The sequence below is a fragment of the Taeniopygia guttata genome, chromosome 1 (assembly GCF_048771995.1).
Source record: "Taeniopygia guttata chromosome 1, bTaeGut7.mat, whole genome shotgun sequence".
NCBI classification, from domain to species: Eukaryota; Metazoa; Chordata; class Aves; order Passeriformes; family Estrildidae; genus Taeniopygia; species Taeniopygia guttata.
In genome coordinates, this window is record NC_133024.1 from 38,725,708 (window position 1) to 38,749,637 (window position 23,930).

Here is a 23,930-nt window from a genome sequence, read left to right on the forward strand (position 1 = left end):
TCTCCTCTCCTCTCCTCTCCTCTCCTCTCCTCTCCTCTCCTCTCCTCTCCTCTCCTCTCCTCTCCTCTCCCACTGTGTGTTCAGATGCAGAAGTAGGTGGTCTTCAAACCTTCTTGAAGTCTTCTAAACTCTGATGGAGATGTTAATAGCACCTTTCTTCCAATAATGTTTCTCTCCTCCTTCCAGAACCACATATTTTTTAATTTCTCAAGGTCAGAAAGCTGTCAAGTGGCATCATTCAGTAGGTAAGGGGCTGCCATTTCTAGTAAAGGAAATACAACTTTGCTTTGGGCAAGGGAGCTGCACTGCCAGGGACTTAGTGCAAGATGGCAGAAAGAGAAGCAAAGCAACTTGAGCAGTTGCTCTCTTGTTTTGACAAGAGTTTGTTGCTTCCATTGACCTCTGGTAGCCAACTTCTTACTGGACATGTGCTTATCCTGTACTCTGACCGTGGCTGTGATACAGTGGATAATCTCTTCAGAGAGAGTGTTTGCTTTTGTGGCTTTGGATTACCTTATCAAGGAAGATGTTTTTCTCTTGCTAGAACCCTGAATTAGCTACTCAGCAGGTCACAGACAGCATCTTCACAGAGCACCCTCATTCTGTCCAGCTATTCTTAATGAGACCAGCATTCTATTAGGAAGGCCTTAGAGATCTCTGAGGAGCTGAAGAGGGGGGGTGACTAGAGAGGAGGGAGGGAAGGCAGAAGAGTCAGAAAAGGCCTCCAGAAAAGCTGTTGGAGACCAGACTGATTTTCAGTAGGTGCTGGAGGACAGAGATTAGGTTAGGTGTGATTTATGACTGTGGCAGGATGACCTGGCTGGGCTATGAGTACCCACCAAACCACTCTATCACTCCCCTCCTCAGAAGGGCAGAAAATAAGGTGTTTAAAAACCTTATGGGTCAAGATAAAAGCTCTTTAACAAAGCAAAAGCAAAGACTGTGTGCTGAAGCAAAGGTTAACAGAGGATTTATTATCTACTTTCCATCAGCAGATGATGCTGTGCCACTTCCCAGGGAACAGGCCTTCAGTACACATGGCAATTGCTCCAGGATACAAACATCAGAGTAATGAATGCCACAGCTTCCCCGCGCTCTCTTAAGTAATTGCTGAGACATCATATGGTATGGAATGTCCCTTTGGTCAGTTGGGATCAGCCGTCCTGGATGTGGCCCCTCCCAAGACTTTGCCCCCCCCAACCCCAGCCTACTGGAGAGGGAATGTTGGGGAGACAGCCCCAATACCTTGCCAGCACTGCTCAGCAGGAGCCAAATCAGTGGGGTGTTATCAGCTCCTTTCAGGTACCAATGCAAAGCACGGCCTTGTGGAGGCTGCTGTGGGGAAAATGAACTCCACCTCAGCCAGACCCAGTACAATAATACATGTCCACCCAGGAAACAAAATGTTCCCTAGGTTGAGAGTAGTCAACACCTCCTGTTGCAGAGAAAGGAAATCTCTAGCAAGGATGTGACTTTATGCAGCTCAGCTCAGGCAGCCTAGCAAGTTTACCTTCAATCCATCATCCCCCCCAGGAGGAGGGGATCCAGCATAACTGGGGCAGCTTTGCCTGATGGGAGCTGGTGGTACCTTAAAGAAGATTCTCCGTGGTGACTAATATCATGTTGACAGGGGAAGAAGATCCTTCTCGCTCTCTGAAAGAGAACACAACCTTTCTGACAGGCAGGCTTTTGGTTCAGAGTCAGAATGTGTACAAATGCTCAAGCAGGCAGCCAAATGTCCTCAGAATTTGTTAAGCTAATAGATATTTTCTGCATAGGCTCCTAACAACTTCAAGTGATATCTAAAATATTTAAACAAATTTGCTCATGTGGTCTAGGGTAAATCCATTCATATGATAATTTTTAAGGTTGTTGCTCTTCCTTTATATTTCATTATTTGGAAAAAAAAAAGTCTGTCTAATGCCTCATTTAAGATTCAGTGGAATCTTCCTTGCTTCGGTAATTTTCCTATTAAATTACAACTATTAACACTCATTCCTTACCCTAAAGGAAACCAATAGAATCACCCAAACTAATGAAGTTGTTTTCAGCAGCAAGCACCTCGTTACGGGGGTATTTCTAATTACTGTTAAAATGAACTGGAACACAATGCCTCCAGAATGGGATGTCCCAGAGCTATCAACCCAAACCATAAACATCTGTGCAACTCATAATCTCTTCATTTAACCTTTGTAATAGCAATACAACCTCAACTAATTTTAAAATGCTGATAGACATTAAAATAAATAGATATGAAAATGTCACTGACACATTTTAAATAGAATTCTAATTTATGAGCACTGACTCCCAGTGAGGAATGCAGTTTTTGTCTTTCAAAAAATAACTGTGCCACCTGGAGTTTATCTTTCTCCTATATTGTCTAGTCTGAACTAATTTTTTTTTCTCTCTGCACTAATTGTTATATTTAGATATCATCACCCAGAAGACTATGTTGAGGAGTGATTAGGGTATAGCTTACACATCAGAATGCATGAGCTAACTAGAAAAGCAAAGCTTCAGATCAGATTTAATTAAGATAGCTTACACTCTCAGTTCAGTTTTCTGCCTAAAGCAAGGAAAAAAAATGAAGATTAACAGTTTCTTCCAGAAACATGATACTCCTGGGATAGAAATTTAGAACTCCATAAGCAAAATAACTTTTAGTCCTGTGAGTAGTCCTCCTGAAATCAGCATGACTAGTTAACGTGAGTAAATGGTACTCTGCATAAATTAATAATGCACAATCTGGCCATATAGAATCCTTACCCTGGTGCAGCTTACTAATTGCCTGTGAGTCATTCAAATAATGAAAAAAGAAAAAGAAGTGATATTCGTATGAGTAATGGCTTGAAGGATTTTCCTTTTTAATTTTCATATTTGGAAAGCTGAAGCTTTAATACCTAGATAAATAAAACTGGGAATCTTCAACTGGGGCTTGCTAAAGGGCTGTGTCTGCAACTCATAATGCATTCATGTCCTTACAAGAAGAAAGGTGTTTTTTAATGCCAGCAGCTTAGTCTATAAACAACATGCATAACTGTAATCACCATCAATTTAGTGCTCACATTACAGGGCAGTTAGAAGGTTGGGGGCAACCGAGATCCACTTCCATAAACAGCAGGCAAGTAAATAATGTGAGTAACTGCCCTGGACTATCTATGTTCAATCTTATTCGTAGATCATCCTTAGGCTTTAATGTTAGCCAAAATATCTTCCATCCTTTCTCCTGCTTCTGGGTGCTAAGTGCTGGGCTTTGCAATGCTAACTGAAGGAGAAGGCAGAAGAGTAATTTTATAAGCAATGGAAATATGAGGCCTGGTGTCCTTTGGATTTGTATCTTTTGGCAGATGAAGGGAAGGGAGAGAAAATATGATCTTCATCTAAACCTTTTCTCTTTAGGCTCTGTTTGAGGTATATACCCTCATGTCTATACGCTGGTATACTTTTCTTTGGCTGGGGCATGAATGGGATCTTTCCTCTGCTTCTGGCCATTCATTTACTTGCATGAAATTTGCAGAAACTTAATCATCTTTCAAACTGTTGTTAAATTACATTAAAAGTCAGTCTGTAGGTTCCAGTGATATTGAGAATGTTATGCAAACACACCAATCAAACACACATAGCTCCAATTCCACAGAAAAAAAAATGGACTAAAATATAGAGGTGGCTTTTTTTTCAGTAAATTAAGTGAATAGTAAAAAGTAGAAATATTTTCAGTTTAAGATTATTATAGATGTTGACATAATTGTAATTTTTTTAATATAATCTGATATATAGTGGGAAAAGGCTCCGTGAAGACATGAAAACACCAGTCAGAAGCAATGGCTCACTTTGCTAGTTGCTATTCAGGTGGATAAGGACAATTCTGTTTTCACTGGGTTGTTTATGACCTATGGAGACAGAAAAAAGGTTGAAATATAAAGAACAAAACCATACTCTAAATGCAAATGATATCTCTATTCTTTCCATTTTTTATTCCTGACCATTCTCTGAGCCTTACTATAAAGCTTGACAGAAGTATATCTGTGCCCTGATAAACTGATACACAGGGAGAAAAAAGTGTCTTGATTCCTAAATCTTGTCCCCAAAGTGCAGAAAATTATGCAAATTTTTTTTTTCAGAAAGTTGTTTAAGAATGTCTTTGCATGGTCTGAAAGAAGACACAGAAACTGTTGTGAAAGAGGCAGACAATTGACTGGCATAATTTGCTGCATAGAGAGAACAGGGAGACAGGGTAGGTGACAAGAATAACAGCACCAACTGACAGAAATGTGCCTCTGTCATGAGCAATTCAAAGCCTACTCAAGGATATTATCCTGCTGCACATCAATACAGAGCCTGAGTTGAAGTGGAGATGCTGGGCAATTTCACTGAGACTTTATCTGTTTTTCTCCCTTTTCAGGTAATATTACTGACAGGGGTTTTGATTTGTTCTTATTTTAAATTACAGCCATCATTAAAAACTAGTTTGTAGTTGATTTGCTTTGCAGTTCATGCAGGTTGTTTGAAAGCCTTTGGAGTAAAAGAAAGCAGCATGGGATGGAGAGGAGAGCTGGGATGGAGAGCAGAGCTAAGGCAGGTGGGGCTGTTCCTGGAAGGCTGCAAGGAAGAAAGTGGTTTTCCAGCTTTCCCTCAAGGAGTCATATTCCAAATTTGTGCCATTTTGTCTACCAGGTTAAGACACAGGGGTGTCAATGCTGCAAGATCAGAGGTGAATCTGGCTGCTCATCCTGTATTTGACAGTGGTCAATAGCAGTGATAGAAGAGGATAAGATTCCTGGAGCCATACAGGGGTTCAAAAACCTAAATGACATAAGTATCTCCTAGGAAGACAGAAAGAGAAAGATGGGACTTTTCAGCCTGCAGAAGAGAAGGCTCTGGGGAGAACTTATAGCAGCCTTTCAATTCCAAAAAGAGCCTACAAGAAATCTGGAGAGAGACCTTTCACAGGGGCACGTAGTGACAGCACAAGGGGGAATGGCTTTAAAGTGAAAGAGAGTAGGTTTAGATCAGACTTCAGGAAAAAAATCTTTACCATGAAAGTGGTAAGAGACTGGCACAGGTTGCCTGGAGAACTTGTGGATGCCCTATCCCTGGAAGTGTTCAAGAACAGTTTGGATGGGGCTTTAAGCAGCCTGATCTACTGGAAGGTGTCCCTGCCCATGGCAAGAGGGTTGGAACTGGATGATCTTTAAGGTTCCCTCCAACCCCATCCATTCTGTGACTCCGTGATAAGGATCTTTAATAGTCTTTGGTCCATTTATTTTCTATTATCTTGTCTACTGCCTTTTAGAAGCCTTTCATGTCAGTAGGATCCAGGAGGTTTTGTGTTTTATTTCCCAAAAAGACTCCATTCACAGCCATTTTGTACCTTTAATTTGAACTCTGTGATCTTACTTTCCTGGAGCTGTAAATAAATCTGGTGATTCACAGGTCTGCAGTTGCCCTTACTAATCTGATAGAAGGATCACTGAAACAGAGAATCTAAATTCATTGAAGTCATTGCCATGACATCATCTGTGAAGAAAGATGGCAGGTGTTTCCTGCAGAGCTGGGATAGTGACCTGTAATCAGATTCAAATACAGTAATTGGGTTTGGACATGATGGACCAAGTGATCGTTATGCTCAGAAGCATGGTTAGGGGAAAAGAGAAAGTTTCTTAGACTTTAGAACTAAATAAATCATGATCTGTGGAGACACCAACAGATAAAGTCTGAAGAATTTACACAAGTTCTTTTTTAGTCCAAAATATAAGACTATAAAGATAAACAGAGGTCCAAAAACGTGAAACAATTGATTTGAGATGAGCATGTGCAATGGAAAGCTTTCTCTATTCTTTTAAATCTATTAAGTATACTAATCTTAACTCACTTACATGCATCATTAGAGATTCAATGCTGTCAGTGATATGAATAAATCATTTAGCAATACTGATGGAGACTAGCCAGAGGACATTACAACAGCAGCCTCTTGCTTAGTCTTTCTGAGCTATGAATGAATCCTTTCCAACAAACTTTTAAAGATTCTAATTTGTCAGAAGCAGTAACCTTCCTACTAATTGATTGTTTTATATATAATGGACCATTCCTTTAGCATGATTCTCTTTCTAAATGAACCTTTTTCTATGTGACAAAATTGTGAGCAAAATCAAAGCTTCTTTTAAGTGGAATCATGGCTTGATTGCTTTCCTCTTCCTTCCACAATCAAATGGAACGCATACAAGGGAAAGTGTGACAGAAAGCTGTTAATTTTGTTGACAGCATTGCTTAACTGCAGAGATTATTCTTCATATATGGCTGGTTTTTTAAATCTACTATTAATTACTGAATTATGTCCAGGTGAACTACTCTGGAATAACAGCATTTGAAATTTCAGAACATCTTAAAAATCTATGAGAGATAGTGCAATATGTCAAAATAAGCTAATTTTCCCCAAAATTCCTTTCAAATAGAGTAATAGTAATATGGCATGGCATTTATAGGGAAATCTGAGAGCATAACACAGAAAACTAGGAAAAAGTGGCAGAAGGGCAAGAGTGTTGGGCAGTTTGCAGCCATGGCACACAAATTATTGTCATTAAGAATATTTATTTTCAAACTGTTTTGTTTTCTTACTAGCTCATTAGATTAGTTCCTCATTGTGGAGAGATTTATCTGGGATTAAGAATTATAACAAGCAATGTTATGAACTAATAAGCACATCTAATTTGGATGTTGTTAGAGCATTAAATGGAATTAGTGACAGCACCATTTCATTTCATTTTTGTGAGGTTATTATCACCTACATATCCCTTCCATGAAATGGGGCCGTAACTACCTCAGTGCCTATAATATTTATTTGTTTCTGGTTTCAGGTCAGCTATCACTATTAGATCATGTTCATCATTAGGAAGGAAAAGTGCTTTATTAGAGGGATGCTTTTCCTTTGGTGAAACAGGAAATATTAGGTTGGGGATTGGAAGGGACCTTAAAGATCATGTAGTTCCAAGCTCCTGTCATGAGAGATGACCTTTTTTGTCTTAATGTGAAAGAACATGGAGCATGCACCTGGATCTACATTTTGCAGCAAATAATTCCCAGAAGACATTCCTGATGGCTTCTCATGCCAGGGGAGGCAGAGGGAGCAAGCCTTCCGTCTTGCAAAACTTCCATGCAGGGTGTGGTTCAGACGTGCTCCCCCACCTCCCTCTAATCAGGGCCACCGAGGGCTGCGGCATTTATCAGATGGCGTCGCTTCTTCAGGTCTTCATTCACAAATTCATTTCTGCGCAACGATGCCCAGGACAGCGCTAATGAGTTTGCTGAAGTGCTGGAAGCAGGATAGCCATGGTTTTGTGGCGCTCTGCCCAGGTTAATCAGCCCTGTTTCTCAGCAGTGTTAATTAGGCGAAGCAGAGATCTCTGTGGTGGCGAGTATATTTGTTCTGATGCTCACTTATTTCAGGCAGCTCCACATTGCATTGCACTGTGCTGGTAGACCTACACTCAGCATCAAGGACATTAAGAGGCAACCCTGTCCAATAGCTCTGTAGGCTTCCAGCTCTCTTCCAGTAAATGTGGTGCAAGTTTTTAATCATAAATTATGTAAGATATACTCCTTAGAGACAGACCTAATGCTGGACTGAAATGCTGCCCCCCTGCTATGAGTAGAAATACTGTCATTGACTTAAATAAGATGAAATCCTGATTCCAATTGAAGTAGACAAACTTGTCCAAAATGCTGCAAGTTAAACAGCTATCTAAAATGTGAGTATTGGATATTAGCATGTCAGGTGTTAATGGCTTTTGTCAGTAGCCACCAGAGGCAGAGCAGCTTTGCTGGCAAAGGTAGGGAGCTCGTTTTTCCATTGCTGTGTAACCAGTACCGCACTGTGGTTTGCAGCTATAGAAACCAGTTCCCAGAGCATGCAGGTGCCCAGTGCCAGGGACAGCTAAACTATGGCTGTCACTTTGCACCCCTGGGATAACCTTGCTTGACTTGCTAGCATGGGTATGGGAAGCTAGGGATGGCCTGAGCAGCCCTTAGGGATGCCAAAGATGTGATTTGCACATTAAAAAATCAAGAGTGAAAAAATAAAACCTTCTCAGTCTCCACTGAAGGGTGGCTAGGGGGCAACTCTCCCTTCCAGTTGAACAAGGTTTGTTAGCTTTTTAGGTTGGGTCCCAATTCTGCTTCTGTACTAGCTCATCTCTTTTCTGTCATGGCCAGCAGTATAATTATTTTTAAAGACAATCTCCTTTTACAACCTGTGCATAGTGAACACCCTATGACATCCCATGTGGCACCTCCTGGGACATACTTCAGACCCCTCATTTGGGAGCGGCAGGGAAGAGTCATGGCTTGTCTCCAGAATGGGGTGCAGCAGTTGGCCTTTGCCTGGCTCAGTATCTCCACTGCTTGCCTTGGTAAAAGTTTCTTCTCTCTTTCTTCAGAAATGATCCAGAGGCTATGGGGATGTGGAAATGAAATAAGATATGGAGTGTGAACCTGTTTCTTCTTACAAAAGAAACGGGTTATGCCCGACATGGTCAAACCATTACAGTGCTTGGTCCCTGCTTGCTCCTGTGGCAGAGCTTTGTACTACTGGTATTGTCTGCAAAATTACCATGGTGAACAGGACAGATGAATCCCTGAGAGGACCTACATTATAGAATCATAGAATATCCAGAGGTGGAAGGGACCCACAAAGATCATCAAAGTCCAACTCCTGGCCCTCCACAGGAGAACCCCAAGAACCTGGGAGTGTCCAAAGGCCACTCTGGCAGGCACCTGGGAGAAGGCATGTTCTCACTTGAGAGTGTGTCAGGACAATACTTTGGTTTAAGGGAAGTTAAACTTTGCAATGTCCTCCTTGTGAAAGTTCATAACAATACAATTCTCATCCTAACAAAATCAGCCAAACCTTTACTAAACATGGGATACTTTCAGGTTGAAATCTCTCTATTCTTCCTATTTTCTTTTCTTTTTAAGAACATTATGTGGGCCTGCTTGAATCAGAATATACTAATTGGATTATTTATGCTGCATTTGATCAAGTAATTGGAATAATTTCGAGGGTAAATGATTACTCACTGTTTTGGTGAACCCCCATGGCATAAACAGCAATAACAGGGAATTAGGCTGTTTCACAAAAACATTTTCTGAAGTTATGGTCTTTGATCAGTTCTTCTAAGTAAATTGACACTGCACTGATGGTCATAAAATCAATGTGAGGTGACAGAAACTGGGTTGCTCTTTTTGTGGAACAAGAGCATATCCTCTCTGTGCCATACACATTTTTTTTTCTCCTGTGACCTTTTTAAAATCTGTTGGCAGGGATAAAAAAATCATATTCCAACACATTATGTCCCTCAAAATGGGACTGTAATGTAGTCCCTTCCCATAGCTGTGGCTCATCTCTTGACCTCTATCTTCCCCCATAATCTAATTCACTCCTCTTGCTGGATGCCCCAGAGGCACCTGCTGTGGCTCTGAGGAGCGCTGGATGAATCTCCGCTCACATATCTGAGTGCTGTGTACTCCCTAAGCTCCTCTGTCTTGGGAAGATTGTGACTTCCTTGCCTGCAGGGGTAGCCACAGAACAGCGAAAGAAAAGGCCACCTCTCCCTGCTTCCAAAGCTGTCATCCCCCAGCACTTGTCTCTGCTCAGCCGTGCTGCAGCGTGTGACTAATAGCAGTGGGCTGCTGCTCATCAGGGCAGAGCCGAGCCCTCCCCTGCCATGCCTGCGAGCAGCACTGTGCTAAAGGTGATCTAAACATTTCCTACGATATTATCAACCCATCCTGCAAACCACAGTGAGTGCAGCAATGCAGGGCAATGCGCTAAATGCACACTGCCACTGTCGGCTTTAAGGATAACTGGATTGGTAGAGGTAGGGAAAAGGTATCAAAACAAACCTTTGGCTCTCAGTGGATGTGTGTACTGTTGGAAGCAAAAGTACTGATAATCAGGAAACTATTCTGCTGCATCAATATGCTTGACAAGCTGAAAAATAGCTACAAAATTTCATGAATATTTCTGTGTAAATTACATTTAAACTAATGTTAGTGCTTCCCCTTGTGGATCATGAATTAGCAACTATTCTTCTGCTAATGTAAATTTAACTTCTTGTTGTTGTTCTTTGCTTTTGTACCAGCTCTACTCCAGTAGAAACTGAAGTGCAAACTCCTCAAAGCGTCCAGATGGCAACAATAATTATTATCTTTAGTTACCATGATTATGTTGCCCAATCTGTGATATTGTAAATCAGTTTTCAGATGGTCACAGGAGTTGTAGCAAGTTTGTGAAAAACATTGCTCATTATGTGTTTGTTCAGAAGGATTGAACCAGAGCAGTGCAACTCTTTCAACATAAGTAAATCTGTACGGAAATTTAGATTTAAAAAGGACTCTGAGTGTGGAGAGACCAGTGTGGTGGGATGCACACAGTGAGGAAACCATCAGTCATGTGGCACGGAGTCTAGGTTTCTCTGAAATCCATACTCCCAAAGTGGGTTCAATCAAGGGCTGTGCTATTTTCTCTTACTGGAACAAAACTAAAGTGTAAAATGAGAGAAGTCTCTTTGGGCCAAGGCAAAAGCATGACATTCAGTTATAGCACCACTGATATTCAGCACTGCTGAAGTGAGGGTTCAGCCCAGTGCAATTTCTAAAATTTGCATGTTTTTATTACAAGCTTGCATAGTTTTTGCCCTCCAGAGTTTATTTTCCCCCTTAACCTAATTCTATCCAATCTGTCATCTTTTCTTAGTAACATTCTGAGGCCACAATTTTTTCTTGCTGAAAATATTATCTCTAAGTATTCTATATTTGCAGGGTAATGCTGACATTGAAATGAAAGGAATGACAGATTTTTAGTAAGGCTTCTATAAATTGTCTTCTTAGATTTATGATGTGTCATTTGATTTATAGAACTCCCATTTTTGTGGGTGCTATTATCTGTTAACATTTCTACAATAGCCCCCTTTTTTTGACTTATCAAAAGCTAAAGTAATGTATTTTTGCACTTGTATTTTTAAATTTGGATAACTTGATAGTCACAATTTCTGACTCTTAATAAGAACAGACCTTGTTTTCCAAGATACAATTTTATATTGAGCCCCTGATTTTTTAATCTTACAGCTGCTATGGGAAAAAAATTGCTGTTTAAATTTTAAAGGTTCCAAAACTTACTCTGACAAATAAATCTGTCTTTTGGTGCTCTCAGAATTGCTCTTGAGTTTGATGTATTTTAGATTTTTTAAGGTCTCCAGAATTTTTTTCCTGAAGATTATCAGTAGTCAAAGGTGCTAAGCTTCTATTTTCTCAAGGCATGAAGACTGAATTTGTTTTTTTTCTATAATGAACTCACTGTAGTATCTTGATTGGAGGGAATTCAAGGAATTTTCCCTCACAATCCTTCTGGCTGTACAATTATGGCAATTAAGAGTCTATTTATGGTGCAGAGCATCTTTTCCCATGCTGAAGTATAGGAATGCTGCCCAAGTGAGTGTCTCTTCCTGCCTGTGTGCATTACTGGGGTCTGGTCTTGCCACCATCAAGGGTATATTAATAGATTATATTATCTTTCCTGCTAAAGGAAAGAAAAATGATGGCTCAGATAACTGTTGCAAACCCATAGGAGGCCCTTCAGCTTCCACAAAGCTCCAATTTGCCTTTTGCCCATTACTGGCCAATACTTGTCAATGGAAAACTTTTCTTAACTGGCACCTGGTGTTACCTACCCAGGCTCATGCTGCTCTGTGAGAAAGATGCTCCCTTCCTTTTTGGTACCCATGAAACTTATGAATAAAGTTTCAGAGAAAGGCACAGGACTATTTTCAAAGACTGGTAGGAGAAGGAATGTAATGTTTTGTTGTTTGCCAGTTAATGGGCAATTGCTTTCAACAGTAGAGAAATATGGATGCACGAGCGTGGCAAGAATATATTAGAGCAGTATTACAAAAGGAATTACTATGTCTAGAAACAGATATACAGAATTATTTGAAAACCATGATAATATTTACGTATTGGATTAACTCCAAGGTCAGGCCTGTTTCAGGTGACAAACTGCCAGATGTCAGTCTCATGGCAAAATCCTCAGGTCACCTATTGCCTTTATTGTCCAGGAACAAGCACCATGGTGGGCTTGCTTGGTCCTTTGTGGATGAACCACTCTATGGCTGTCTTTAATCCCTGTATTCACAGCTCCATGGTATTTAGACTGGTCCAACACCAGGAGTGTGATGGAACCAGCAACTTTAGAAATAATCTTAAGCATATGCCGTAGTTATTTTGTATATCATAGCCACAGTTCTTGACTGTCTGTTGGACTTCTTGTTTCCCTTTTTTTGAGCACACTGCCATAATAAATTGTGGGCAATGTGCAGGGTAGTGAACTACAAGGTGGACATCTCATGTGACATTTTTTTCTTTTTTTTCCCACTTAGATTGAGGTCCATTAATCCCATGTAATCTAAGAGTGAATATATTGTGGTTTGTAGGGTTCCACCACCACACTTCCCCCCTGGCCCATACTATAAGAGCTTCATAGTAATTAGTGAAATTTTCTACAACGTTGAAAAGTGTCATGACAGGCTTTTACCCCCTAGTTCATTAGGTAGCCACTTTTAGGCTTTCTATAATACAGCCTAGGGTTGTGTGCATCTATGAAAGGCAAGGAAGTGAGTGAAGCTGATGCTAAGAAAGGCCAATGATGTGGCTCATGTTCTCCCTGCTCTCGCACAAACACAGGTGATTTCTGCTGTGATTTGGGAGCCTGTATGTCTTAGGCAGATTTCACATGGAGATCAAAACAAAGATGAACAAGATGCTTCAGACAGCACTGCTGAGGGAAAAGAAGAATAAATGCTGCCCAAGCTAAGAAAATAAAAGGAGAAAAATCTATTTCATATTACCTTGAGACTGTTGTCTAAAACAGCTTACATTTAAGTCCCATCTCGTAAAGATATAGAGAGACATCTGTTTTTGCAAAGCCTTTGAATATAGACAAGCAAAAACCTGCTACCTGTATGGCAACTGGACTCCATGTACAAAATAGCAAGTCTTTTTCAGACCATATCAGGCACATTATCAGTTACTTTTCTGGCAAGAATGATGAAGAAAGATGCAGTATAGAATTTGCCACTGAAGACGATAGTTTTTCTACCTTTATGCCTTGAATCTTTTACTGGAATCCTCTGATTTATGAACATAGTGGCTTCTCTTGAGACTTTGGCTGCTGCTCATATCCTTCCCAGCTGTCTTCTTATCTATACTACCAGGCTAGGTAGAATCAGTGAAGGTGATTTTAGAAAGCCATGATGTTGGCTGTGACCTTTGCATGTCTTTTTCATGAGTATTAGAGCTGTCCATATGCTGAGTGGAGAGGGGAGGTGGAAACCTCTAAGCCTTCTCATCTATCCTAAAAGATAAGATCACTGAAATAGTCAATGACAAATGCTGTCTGTGTACTGTTTTGAAGATGTTGTGGCTATTCAGTTTGCTTCCACTTTTATCTAATTTTCTTTAAATCTTAATTCTGTATTTCTAGTTATTTTCTGAGGCAGAGAAACACAAGAATTCCAAGGTGGAAATAAAACCTGGAAGGAGAAAACACTTGTTTCTGAAGGCCCAAGGATATCTTGTCCTTCTGCCAGGTTGCTAAGGATGCGCTAAGTGCAGAGTTTGCCAGCTGACAAACCCAAAATTTTCTTGAAGGAAAGAAAAACATCCTCTGAAAGATAAAACGCTTTAGACAATTCTTTTCCTCTCCACTTCATCTAGAGAAAAGCAACTGAGGTGCAGTAATGGCAAGGTCTGACACAGCTGAGAGCAAGCCTGTGCACAGTGATTGGAGGGACGACACAAGGGCCAGGATTGTCTTTTAATTTGTCCATTGCCTGAGGATGAAAGAAAACTGCAGTCAGTCACAAACAGCAAAGGAAGATATTCTAGTGTGCTTGGGACTGCAAAAGGGACTTTTATCCCTTCAGTGATCTATGAGTAATTTCTGAAATAAAACCTTCAAGTCACCTGTAAAACCAGTTTTGAGAGAACAGTAACAAACATTTCTTCTAGGAGTTCTGGAGGAAACAAAAGGAAAAAAAGGAAAAAAGAAAAAAAAAACCCATTCCTGCCCTTTATTTTGTCTGGTTATTATCTGCTGTACAAATGTCATTAAGTGACATTTTTCTCCTACAGGCCATCCAGTATATAGAAGGATTATTATTTCTTCCTTCTCTTTTCCACTGAAAAACAGATAGTGGCTGACACTTAATGAGGGGGACTCTAATCTGACAGCACTATGAAAGCTACTGACAGAAAAGATCTTGATAGTGGCATAAGAAACTCCTTCTATCTCAGACTACCATTAAGGTGCTTGTCTGCAGCTGGGGAGTCAGGATATTCTCCTCTAATCGAAGCTTGTAAGATCTGTAGTCTCTTGTACGTCTGCAATCTCTTTAAGAGGAAAACCCAAAACAGCATTGGGGAAATAAGAAAATAAAGGCATTCAAAATATAAGGACCTACTAAGATGAAATTCCTAAAAAGGAGTTTGTTGCCATCATTCTGTGCTCAACAATTAAGCTGTATTTCACTTTCAGTTGCAGCATTGTGCCTGAGTTACTCCATGTGCACATATATGGATATAGAAATGGAGATTTCACTGTGGGAGGTTCTTTGAATCACGTGGGGCTTCCCAAATTGAGGAACGTGATGTCTAAATTTGCATGACAGACAGCCTCCTCCTGGTTTTGGGTAGCACAAGCTGTTCTGGATTACTTGCTCTAGACCATGTTGCGTGAACAAAACTATCCCCTCAGCCTCTGCCCTGTCCCTTCAACCCCAGGGGACCACTCTGTGGGACAGGTATTGGCAGTTCCCTGAGGTGCCCCCTAAGTATTTCAGAGCAGAAGTTTTTTCTCAATATGCACTCAGGATTTTTACTCTGGTATGCTCAGCCCTATGGTTTTAAGCTATTTAAACTCTGGATACCGCTGGTGTTAGACGGAAATTTCTGACTGATGAAAGTCAGAAGACAAATGTCAGCCATTTGGACACAGCTTCTTTTTGAGAACATGCAATGGTTAACTTCTGAGATCTTTGACTGTGCTTGAAGAAGGGATTAATGCAGACCTATATTGGAGGCTATGAGAAAGGCAGTGGTGGGAAGTGCAGCAAACAAAATGTGACCAGAGAAGTTAAAATGACGTTTTGTTTTCAGAGGGTCTGAAGCACTCAAGACTTTTTGTATCAAGTTTTTTACTTGTTCTGTCTTTATTGAACTTTTCCAAAGAGTTGTCTCTTATATGTGTATTTCAGTAGAAAGAGAAATGTTGCTTTGATGTAGGTTTTCTTTGCAAAGAACAGGCCATCCAGGTGCTCAACCCCTCCTAACAGGAAAACTTGAATAAGGCACTCATCCTACCCAGCCTGTCCCTTGCATTTTGTAGAGTTAAGCTTCATGCATTCTTGCCAAAGCTCTGATCATTTTTGAGACTGGCATATATAAATGCATACTGTACTCTGTCTTTTTTTCTCACTGCTATGTTGTCTGCTCACAAAAGGTTGTAATTCTATGTGCTTTTCTCCAGCCCTACTTTACTTTTTTTTTCACCTACACATTCAATTTTAGTGTGCCATCTGCTTTCAACCTGCTTAATGTTATACTCCAGCTTTTAATGACAGAAGATATCAAGTGCCATGGTTCTTACTTTATTGCTAAAGATGGCATGCAGACCTTCTTTAAATTATTCCAAATCATCTAAAGCCTCTGTTTGGATGGTTTTCAAAGGCAGCCTAGGGTTGTCAAGCTTCTACTGCAGAGCTTGTGAGCACTTTTCAGAGGTTAATCTTTTTAAAGGCCTCCATCTGAGGTTCCTTAGTTTCCTAAAGGCTCTTTTTTTGCCTACTTCAAAGCTTTATGTGAAAATTACCTACATCATTGTCTTAATTTGTCCCGACAGGTGCAAACTCTTGTTTGACCTAAAATCCAGGGGAAAAAAAACCCCAAAAATCCCTACCTTAGAAAATGCATAAAATAATTTTGTAATTTTTATGCTCCAAACTTCCTTTAATACCTGATGTTTTAAAATCTTGAGCCCTGATTATTTCTGGAAAGAGACTGAATAAAAAGAATGTGGACCTTCAGCTCAGGAATCTGATCTTAATTTTGAAGTAGAATAGCTTCAATAAGTACTTTAGTCAGTTTTAGCTAGTTTTTGGTTCCCTAGCTGTGGAAATTGCAGCTTTTCTCTGGAGGTCAGCATAACTTCCATGTGTGTCCTGGGTTTGTTATCCACGAGGAACACTTCCTCCAATTCCCTGATATGTGCAAGGGATGGTGTTGATCTGGAGGCAGACTGCTGGCCAGGACAGAAAGCACTGAACTTTTCTTTTGTCCAGCTCAGGGATGTGTGTGCAGAAGAGCCCTGCTTTGGTGGTGCCTGTTGTGTCCCAAGTGCCAGTCTAAGCAAGAAGGCATATAGCCTGGCAGGCAGCAATAAAAAAGATTTTGTTTCTGGGGCTTTCATACAAAAAGAAGGCTGGTTTTCTTGGATGGATTTGTGAATAGATGTTTTATTTCCTTAGATTTTGAACTGCGGTTTCTACTTGCACATAGGTCTATTAAGGATTTAGGAAATCCCTATTACCACCAATCTGCATCTTTAAGCACTTTAAATATCTTTACAGTGTTCTTCACTTATCTGTGGGGAGATAGCTCCTCAGCAGAAGCTAAAATTCCTTCTAGAAATACCTCTGCTGTACAGAAAAGATATTTTTCTCTATGAAACTTGTAGATTGATTTTGCTAATATTCCCAAGCAATTTCACAACAAGGATTAAATTCTCAGTTATACTTTGTACATTTACCAAGGTATCTAATAGAAATTTTTCCCTCATTTTTTTTTTTTTTTTTAAATTTTTTTTGGCTAATAGAAAAGTCTAATTGGAATGAATGAAATGACATTATGAAATACCAGAATGGAGATCACCAGGGAAATAATCTAGCTGCTGTACTCTAATGTTAACTCAGTGCTTCTGAATAATCAGTAATCAGCAGCTTGAATTAGACTGAGATAGATAGAGCTAAGTGCTTGACTATTCAAATTGAGTGCAAGAGATCTGGGGAAAAGTTTAGTGCAGTCAGGAGAAAAAAATGTACTGCATTAAACATGCAGGACTAAAGAAATCATGCTTCTATTTTATTTTAAGTAAACACATTATCTTTTGATATATCTTGGTCTTTCTTCATGTGAATAATGAATCATGCAGCACTTCAAGCCCTGATTAATATTCTTAATTGCTCTCCCTTTTTCGTTCTTGCAGCTGGCAGATGGAATGCTGCAGATCAGACGGTGCCATATCAGTAGTGTTTGTACTGCCTGTGAACAAATGGTGTTACAGCCTGCCTGTTTATCCCCTTTGATCCATACACAACTGGAGCAAGGTGCAGTCATCAAGACTGGCTTTTTTAAATTTTTTTTTTAATTTTTTTTTTTACCTCTTCTTCCCTACTTCTGTGGTGTTAACCCTGTTGGGAACAGCTGATAAAACACGGACAGTCAGCCAATTTCTGTAATGCCTAACAGTTTTCAGCAAGGAAGTCTGGAAATCATAGGAGACCTACATCCAGAATGGATGTCCACATCTGTCCTCCCTGGAAAAGTATGTGCTAGAGAAATGCCTGTCTTCCACCAAGCTGGGCTGAAAATTCCTTAGTGGGGTGTAAATTGTTTCTGTGCTTTTCTATGCCACTGCTAATTAAGACGTATATACAAAGAATTTAAAAGAAAGCATCATATTAGTAAGAAGCTCAGTGATGATTTCTAATTAGCTGAAAAATGAATGAAGGTTCAATTCTGTTTGCTGGGAGCAAAGAAAAAGTTCTCTAAATGAAAGAATCCTAATTACTTTAGAAATTTTAAGCTATTCAGATCTTTCTATTTCTTGTGAGTTAGTGGTTATCAAATTACCTTCCAGGTGAAAGAATTACTTTTCTCACTAAATGCAAACTCTATTTTGATAGGCAAAGCAAAACCTTCCTGCTCTTTCATGACTTAGCAAAAAACAGTGGATGAAGAATGACCATTCTATAACATGCACATTGGTTTCTTGATGCTAAAATTAGATTAAATTTTATGTGGTCAGCATTGCTATCATAATCTATGCATTTGCAATGAAAATATTTTAACCTAAGACATTCTGCTATGCATAATTTGGACACGGGAGGGTTTGTGTGTTTTTCAGTCAGTTTTTTAAGAGGATGTGTGTTTTCTCATGTATCATGTAGGACTTATAAATGCACCATCCCACAAAGGCACCAGAGATTGATTAACATATCAGAAGGTGATTGCCTAAAATTAGGGACTATATTTTGAATGTTCTTCTTCTTGGAAGAATGTAGGTAATGAATCAAATGACCTCCTGTGATTGCTTGGATACAATTATTTAAAAAAAAAATGGAAAAAAAGTACAGTATCACAGGTTATGAAACCAGCACACAGAAATGCAGCAAAGCCCCCAAGCTCAGACATCGTAATTCCTCATCAGCTATTTCTCTGAAATGTTTTGGGACTTTGGCATTAGAAGGACTCAGCAATTATAACCATGATGTCAGCTTGCAGGAATTCAAAGAAAGGTATATTGGAGAACACCCAGAGAAAATAATAGATGTGAGGCTGTGAGACATCCATTTAATTGTCAGGAATATTCTGAACGTGTTTGCATTTAGGACACGTCAGTGCCACCCTGGCTGCAGCCTCGGGTGACAAGGCAAAGCAAAGCAAACTCAGCTCAGTAATTTCTATGATTTCCAGCTGTAGGGTGATAGTCTAAACAGGTTCTCACATCATCATACTTATGAGACTTTCAATTTCCTATAGTTTCATCTTCTTTGGATTAAAACAGTTACTCAGTCATGTTATCATTCTCACTATTAATAGCTGAAGGGACTCCTGTAAGTTCCAAGTGTCTGGTTACAATTTTCTGCATGTGTCAATTGTTCTTTACATTGTTGATGTTATCACTGAACTTACATTTTTGTTGCAGTATTTGTCACAATGCTAAATTCTCATTGTTGCTGCATAGGTGTTGTGAAATGCTTTATGCATTCTGTGCTGGAAACCAGAGCATTGTGCAGTTACATGCTGTACCAGCACCTTTCTTATTTTGAATAAAACTACCTTTTATTCTTGGCTGTAGTGTCTAAAATAATAATAATTAAATAAAATTTGTTGAGGTATTTAATGTATCTAGTGGTGTATAGATGTGTCTTTTTGATTTGATTTACCACTCTGATGTACAAAAAGGCCAATTTTCCCTCTGGCAGCATGTGACAGTTCTAACACAGTTTGCATTCCAGGCAGGTCCCAGGCTAAAACCAGAGGTGTTATTAGAGAATTTGTCTGATACAAATTTGCCCAGGTCTTGCAGGATGCCAAATCAACAAGCCTAACATCTGCAAACCAGTTTTTTTTTCTCCTTCCACACAATCCATCACTATTTTTCTTCAGCATCTGAACTCGAGGTGAACTGTCTGTTCTAATAGGCCTCATCTTCATAACAGGATAATAGAATGTGTAAGTGTAAATTGGTAATGAGATGTTAGTGCTCTTGGAGAGTGATTTATGAGGAGGAAGCTAAATTCTAGTTAAACAAATACACTTCTATTTGAATACAGACAGAAGATGAGTAGAGCATCTGATCATGCCTTATATCTTTAAGAAATGGCTTCCTAATCAGGTACTTTAAATATCTAGATCTCTAGCTCAAGAATTATTTGACATTTCATTATCATATGAATTACATTTTTAGTTGGGCAAGTTTAAACATAAAACTTGGGTACTAAGTACTTTGTGAAGAATTGACTAGGGGAATTATAAAGATTCTAGTATCTCAGCATTTTCTTTGCTTTTATTGATCATTGCTATCTAGCTGATGTGTCAGCAGCCAAAAAGCATTCTAAAGAAGTTGATACATTTAAAATGATACAACCTCACATCTAGATTTATATTAGATGCAATCAGGTGACACACAAGTGTGATCTACTTTGTCACTTTCAAAATTTGTCATGTCAAAATCAAAGGAAATTAGACTGAATAATATTCATATTTTAGTGCTAGTTGTGCTTATTTATTCAGGCATTTACTGTGATATGGTCCCTAACATTTATTGTGAATGAAAGCCTAGAGAATTATAACTGCCCTAAAAATGTTCTTTTCCAGCAGAAAATTGTTTGTGTTTAAGTGTAGTTAGTATATGCTTAGTTGTTACAAAATTGTTGCTTCACCCTAGTTATCACATTTTGGTTTTGTAAAGATTTTATTGAATTATATCCTGAATAATACAGGGGGAAATTGCTGTTAAAAATAGGACAATTTTTGTCAGTATATTTTTTTTGAAGTTGCCTACTTTAAATTGGATTTATCTGAAACCTGGTGTTTCATGTAATAGTCTGAGTGTCTGCTTGGTTAAAACAAAGCTATCTCATGCTGCCTAAATTATATATTATAAAAACCACAGCATTTTCTAATTGTTACAAATGCATATGATAGGTAAAATTTATAGGAAAAAAAAAAAAAAGAAAAAAAAGCACTGAGGATTTCAAAAGAATGTTTAACAAATAGGTAGTTCTGTTTTAAAATAAATCCCAGCCATGTCTAAATTATTGCCTTGTCTGCTGTTAAATGTTTCATTTTTTATCTGGCAGAACCCAGGTAAGGCAGGGGAATCAACAGCCATGTACATGAAAAATACTTCCTTGGATAAGTCATTAAAGCAGATTGGTCCAGGGAGAGATGGGTCTTAGGGAAAGATGGGCTCATGTTTGTATTCTGACACAAACCTCCCCTGAGGTAAACTGGGAAAAAACATAAATCCCATATTCCAAACAAAAGGGTTTGTTTTCATTTTCAGTGGATCATAAAATCCCAGGGGCTGTTGTAGACCTAAGGAGAGGTTTGTGCTCTACTTTTCTGACTTTTCTAAATGGGGTTTAACAAACTTTTCTGTTTTACAGTGTACTCTGCAGGCACAGAACCCCTGTTTCCTTTTGTCAGTCTGGAAACAAAGACCATTTCACAAGGCAGCCCAAGAGCATCTAGCAGAAATGTTCTGGAAACTGCTGATGGGGTGAAGAAGGAAAAGAATGAACAATAGGATTGTATCAATGTGTAAGAAAACAGGGGGCAAAAAACCCATGGAAATGGTATTTTTCCAGGCTGTGAATTAGGGAAGATGGAGTGAAAAGTGATAATGAAATAGTGGAATGACAATCAAAGGGAAGAAGATGCAGTCTGACCTGGGGCTCACTGGAAGATGTGCATGCCTGGAAATGCAGGACCCATTGGGTCCTCCTGCTTCTATCTAGTTCCTTCATCATCTGCTTAGGTGGGGAAATCACAGAATATTCGGAGGGGGAATATTGAAAGGGACACAATGGAAACATAATCCTCAAACAAGCCACACATGAGAGGAGTCTGTGCCTGAAGATTATTCATATTGCTGAGGTAGATGGCACGTGTCTTCCTTTTTTCTTCAAAGGGTGCTTTTTTCCGTCAACGTCCATAGGGTTAATCCAGACCTCTGTATGTCTGGTCTCTGTCATGGCAAAGCTTTGGCAACAAAGCTGATCTCAAACTTCTCCACCAGGTTACTTCCTGCTTTTCACTTTTACCTCTGAAAAAACCCATTCATTTTCTATGCTAGCCTCTATTGCTCTTCACTTTAGACTCCAGAATGTGCTCAGAACACATTTGACTTTCAACTCAGCTTTCTGTTATCTTGCAATTTTAGCATGTGTCAAATACAAAAATACAAAACCAGAAGCACACCTTTTTCCCCTTGCTGTTGTTAACTATTTCTTTTTAGGTAAGGATTTTCTTCAAGGAAAAAATAACACTAATGCAGTAGATATGAAAATATAATTTTTTTTTCCTGCATGGATATATTTGTAATATCTTTTCCCAGCAATATTCCAGTAAGGAAAGAAAAAAAAAAAATACTGCTGCCTAGTCAAACTCTCTGCCTGGCATGTAGTCTGTCTGCTGTGCTTGTGCACATTACAGCTGGAATGTACATCAAGTTAACCAGCTTCATCTCTTCAGAGCGGCAAGGTGGGCTGCTCTGCAGTTAGTAGAAGTCCCCCTGCTCTGTCAAAAGACTTCTTTCTATTAACTCTAATAGCCCACCACCTCTCACTGTGCTCCCTTGCTTCTCTTTTTTATTGCTATTTCCAGATTGACTGTCTGATCTTCAGCTGCGTGATCCTGACCACAATATCTAGTGGCTCTTTTAGGTGCTGCTTCTCCTGCCCGCTCCCTCTCACCCTGCTGACATATTGCATCTCCAGAACTAAGGAAGATTTATCAGGGCTGTACTCCACTTCTTCCAAATCAGACCTTCTTTGAAGGAAGAACAAGTGCCGTCTTCTGTTTGACATTGCTGGCCTTTGTCCAATTTTCAGTATCTAGTGGGAGGAATTTTGTATTTGAAAGGTGATGCTTGCGTATGCTGCCAGAATTAAAGACCATTTTTTATTCGAGGCAGAGCTTGAGCGGTCTCTGCCTCAGGTATTCCTGCTCTGTTGTTCCAATGATTCTCTAGAAGCTGCAAGTTATGAACCCAATTTGTTCCCTGATCTTTACCAGACAGGAAGCCATTCTAAAACAATAGAAAATGACCATTGTCTTATTTATAAGAGGTAATAAAAGTGTAAAAAATACACCATGTTGAAGGTGTATAAAACCCTCAGTGGCCAATAAAGCCATCTGATGGAACTGAAACATTTGATAATCTCTGGAAAGGGTGGTCTGATAGTCTCTTTTGGGTCAGTCTCTGCTGTGGAGAATCTGGATTTTTTTTTTTCCATACAGAAGGGGGTACTGTTTGGGAGAAAAAGTACAGAGATTTTACTTTTAACTAGCCTAGGTTGAAAAAAGAAGGACAGGTGGGGGTTTCTGAGAAAGTTTTGTATCAGAGATGGTTCTTTGGGACTGGCCTTATGAACACGGCTGAGCCTCTAGACAATTAACAGTGGGGTTGGGGCTTACCAGGTGAATGAGAGATGGAGAGGATAGAGATAAAAGTGAAAGACCAGAATGATTTTAAAAACAATCTCGGAAAATATCTCTTCTAAGGTGCACACCAAGAAGAAGCTTTAGTTGCTATTCTAATAAAGTGCTGTGAGCAGAGCTTTGGAGGAAAACAGGCTTTCACAAAGCCTGGAGTAACAGCTGGAGACATGAAACCAACACACAACACAGAGAAAGTGAGGACAATAAATACTGAGTGGAGGCAAGGGTTTAGGTCGAGGTGAAACGGCTTTCCTTAATATTTACAAGACTGCTTTACACAGTGCTCTGGATTAGTACACCATTTTGGAGTGCATGGCACTTTTCCAGCTTTTACTCAGCCAAGTGAGCAGTACTGGAATAGTGAAGAGTCTGTCCCTAGGGTAGCTCAGTGCTGTTCTGTTCCCGTTTCTGTCCAGAAGTGTTGCTTGCACCAGAACATCACAGAGGTACCACGCTCTCCCCATGACACTGCTGTCTGCTCCCCATGCAATTTATTTTGTTCCTGTTCTGCTGTCCTGTCCCATGGCTTTTGCACAGAAAGCTCTACACAGGACCCCACATTCGCCCTAAAAGGCTTTTAAACTTGTATGTGAGAGGATGGATTGTAGGAGAATAGAAATAGTGTTGAAGGCAATCTTACCCCTGAGGAGTTGCAGTGGTGCTAATTACCAAAAAGTAGGAACAGCTTTGCCTTTAACAGGGCAGAGCTGTGTCCAGTAAGGATGGTCCAATAAGGATGGGTGTTATAAAAGAGTGGATTAGCTGGTTGAGAGGAGAGTTGGAGTCAGTTGGCTGTGCTGCTGTGAGGAGTAAGGTTCAGATGGTTGTGCTTGGGATAGTAAGAATTTATATGTGTTAATAGGGACAGAAAGCGT

General features: G+C 39.6%; 1 long non-coding RNA gene across 1 annotated transcript in view; it reads left to right on the forward strand.

Moving 5' to 3' along the window:
- LOC121469759 (uncharacterized) overlaps nt 1-19,230 on the forward strand; it is a 72,104-nt gene extending 52,874 nt beyond the window's left edge. The window contains exon 3 of the long non-coding RNA XR_012055192.1: nt 17,309-19,230. This is a non-coding gene — a long non-coding RNA (uncharacterized lncRNA). The remainder of the gene's footprint in view (nt 1-17,308) is intronic.
- The last annotated feature ends 4,700 nt before the right edge of the window (nt 19,231-23,930 follow it).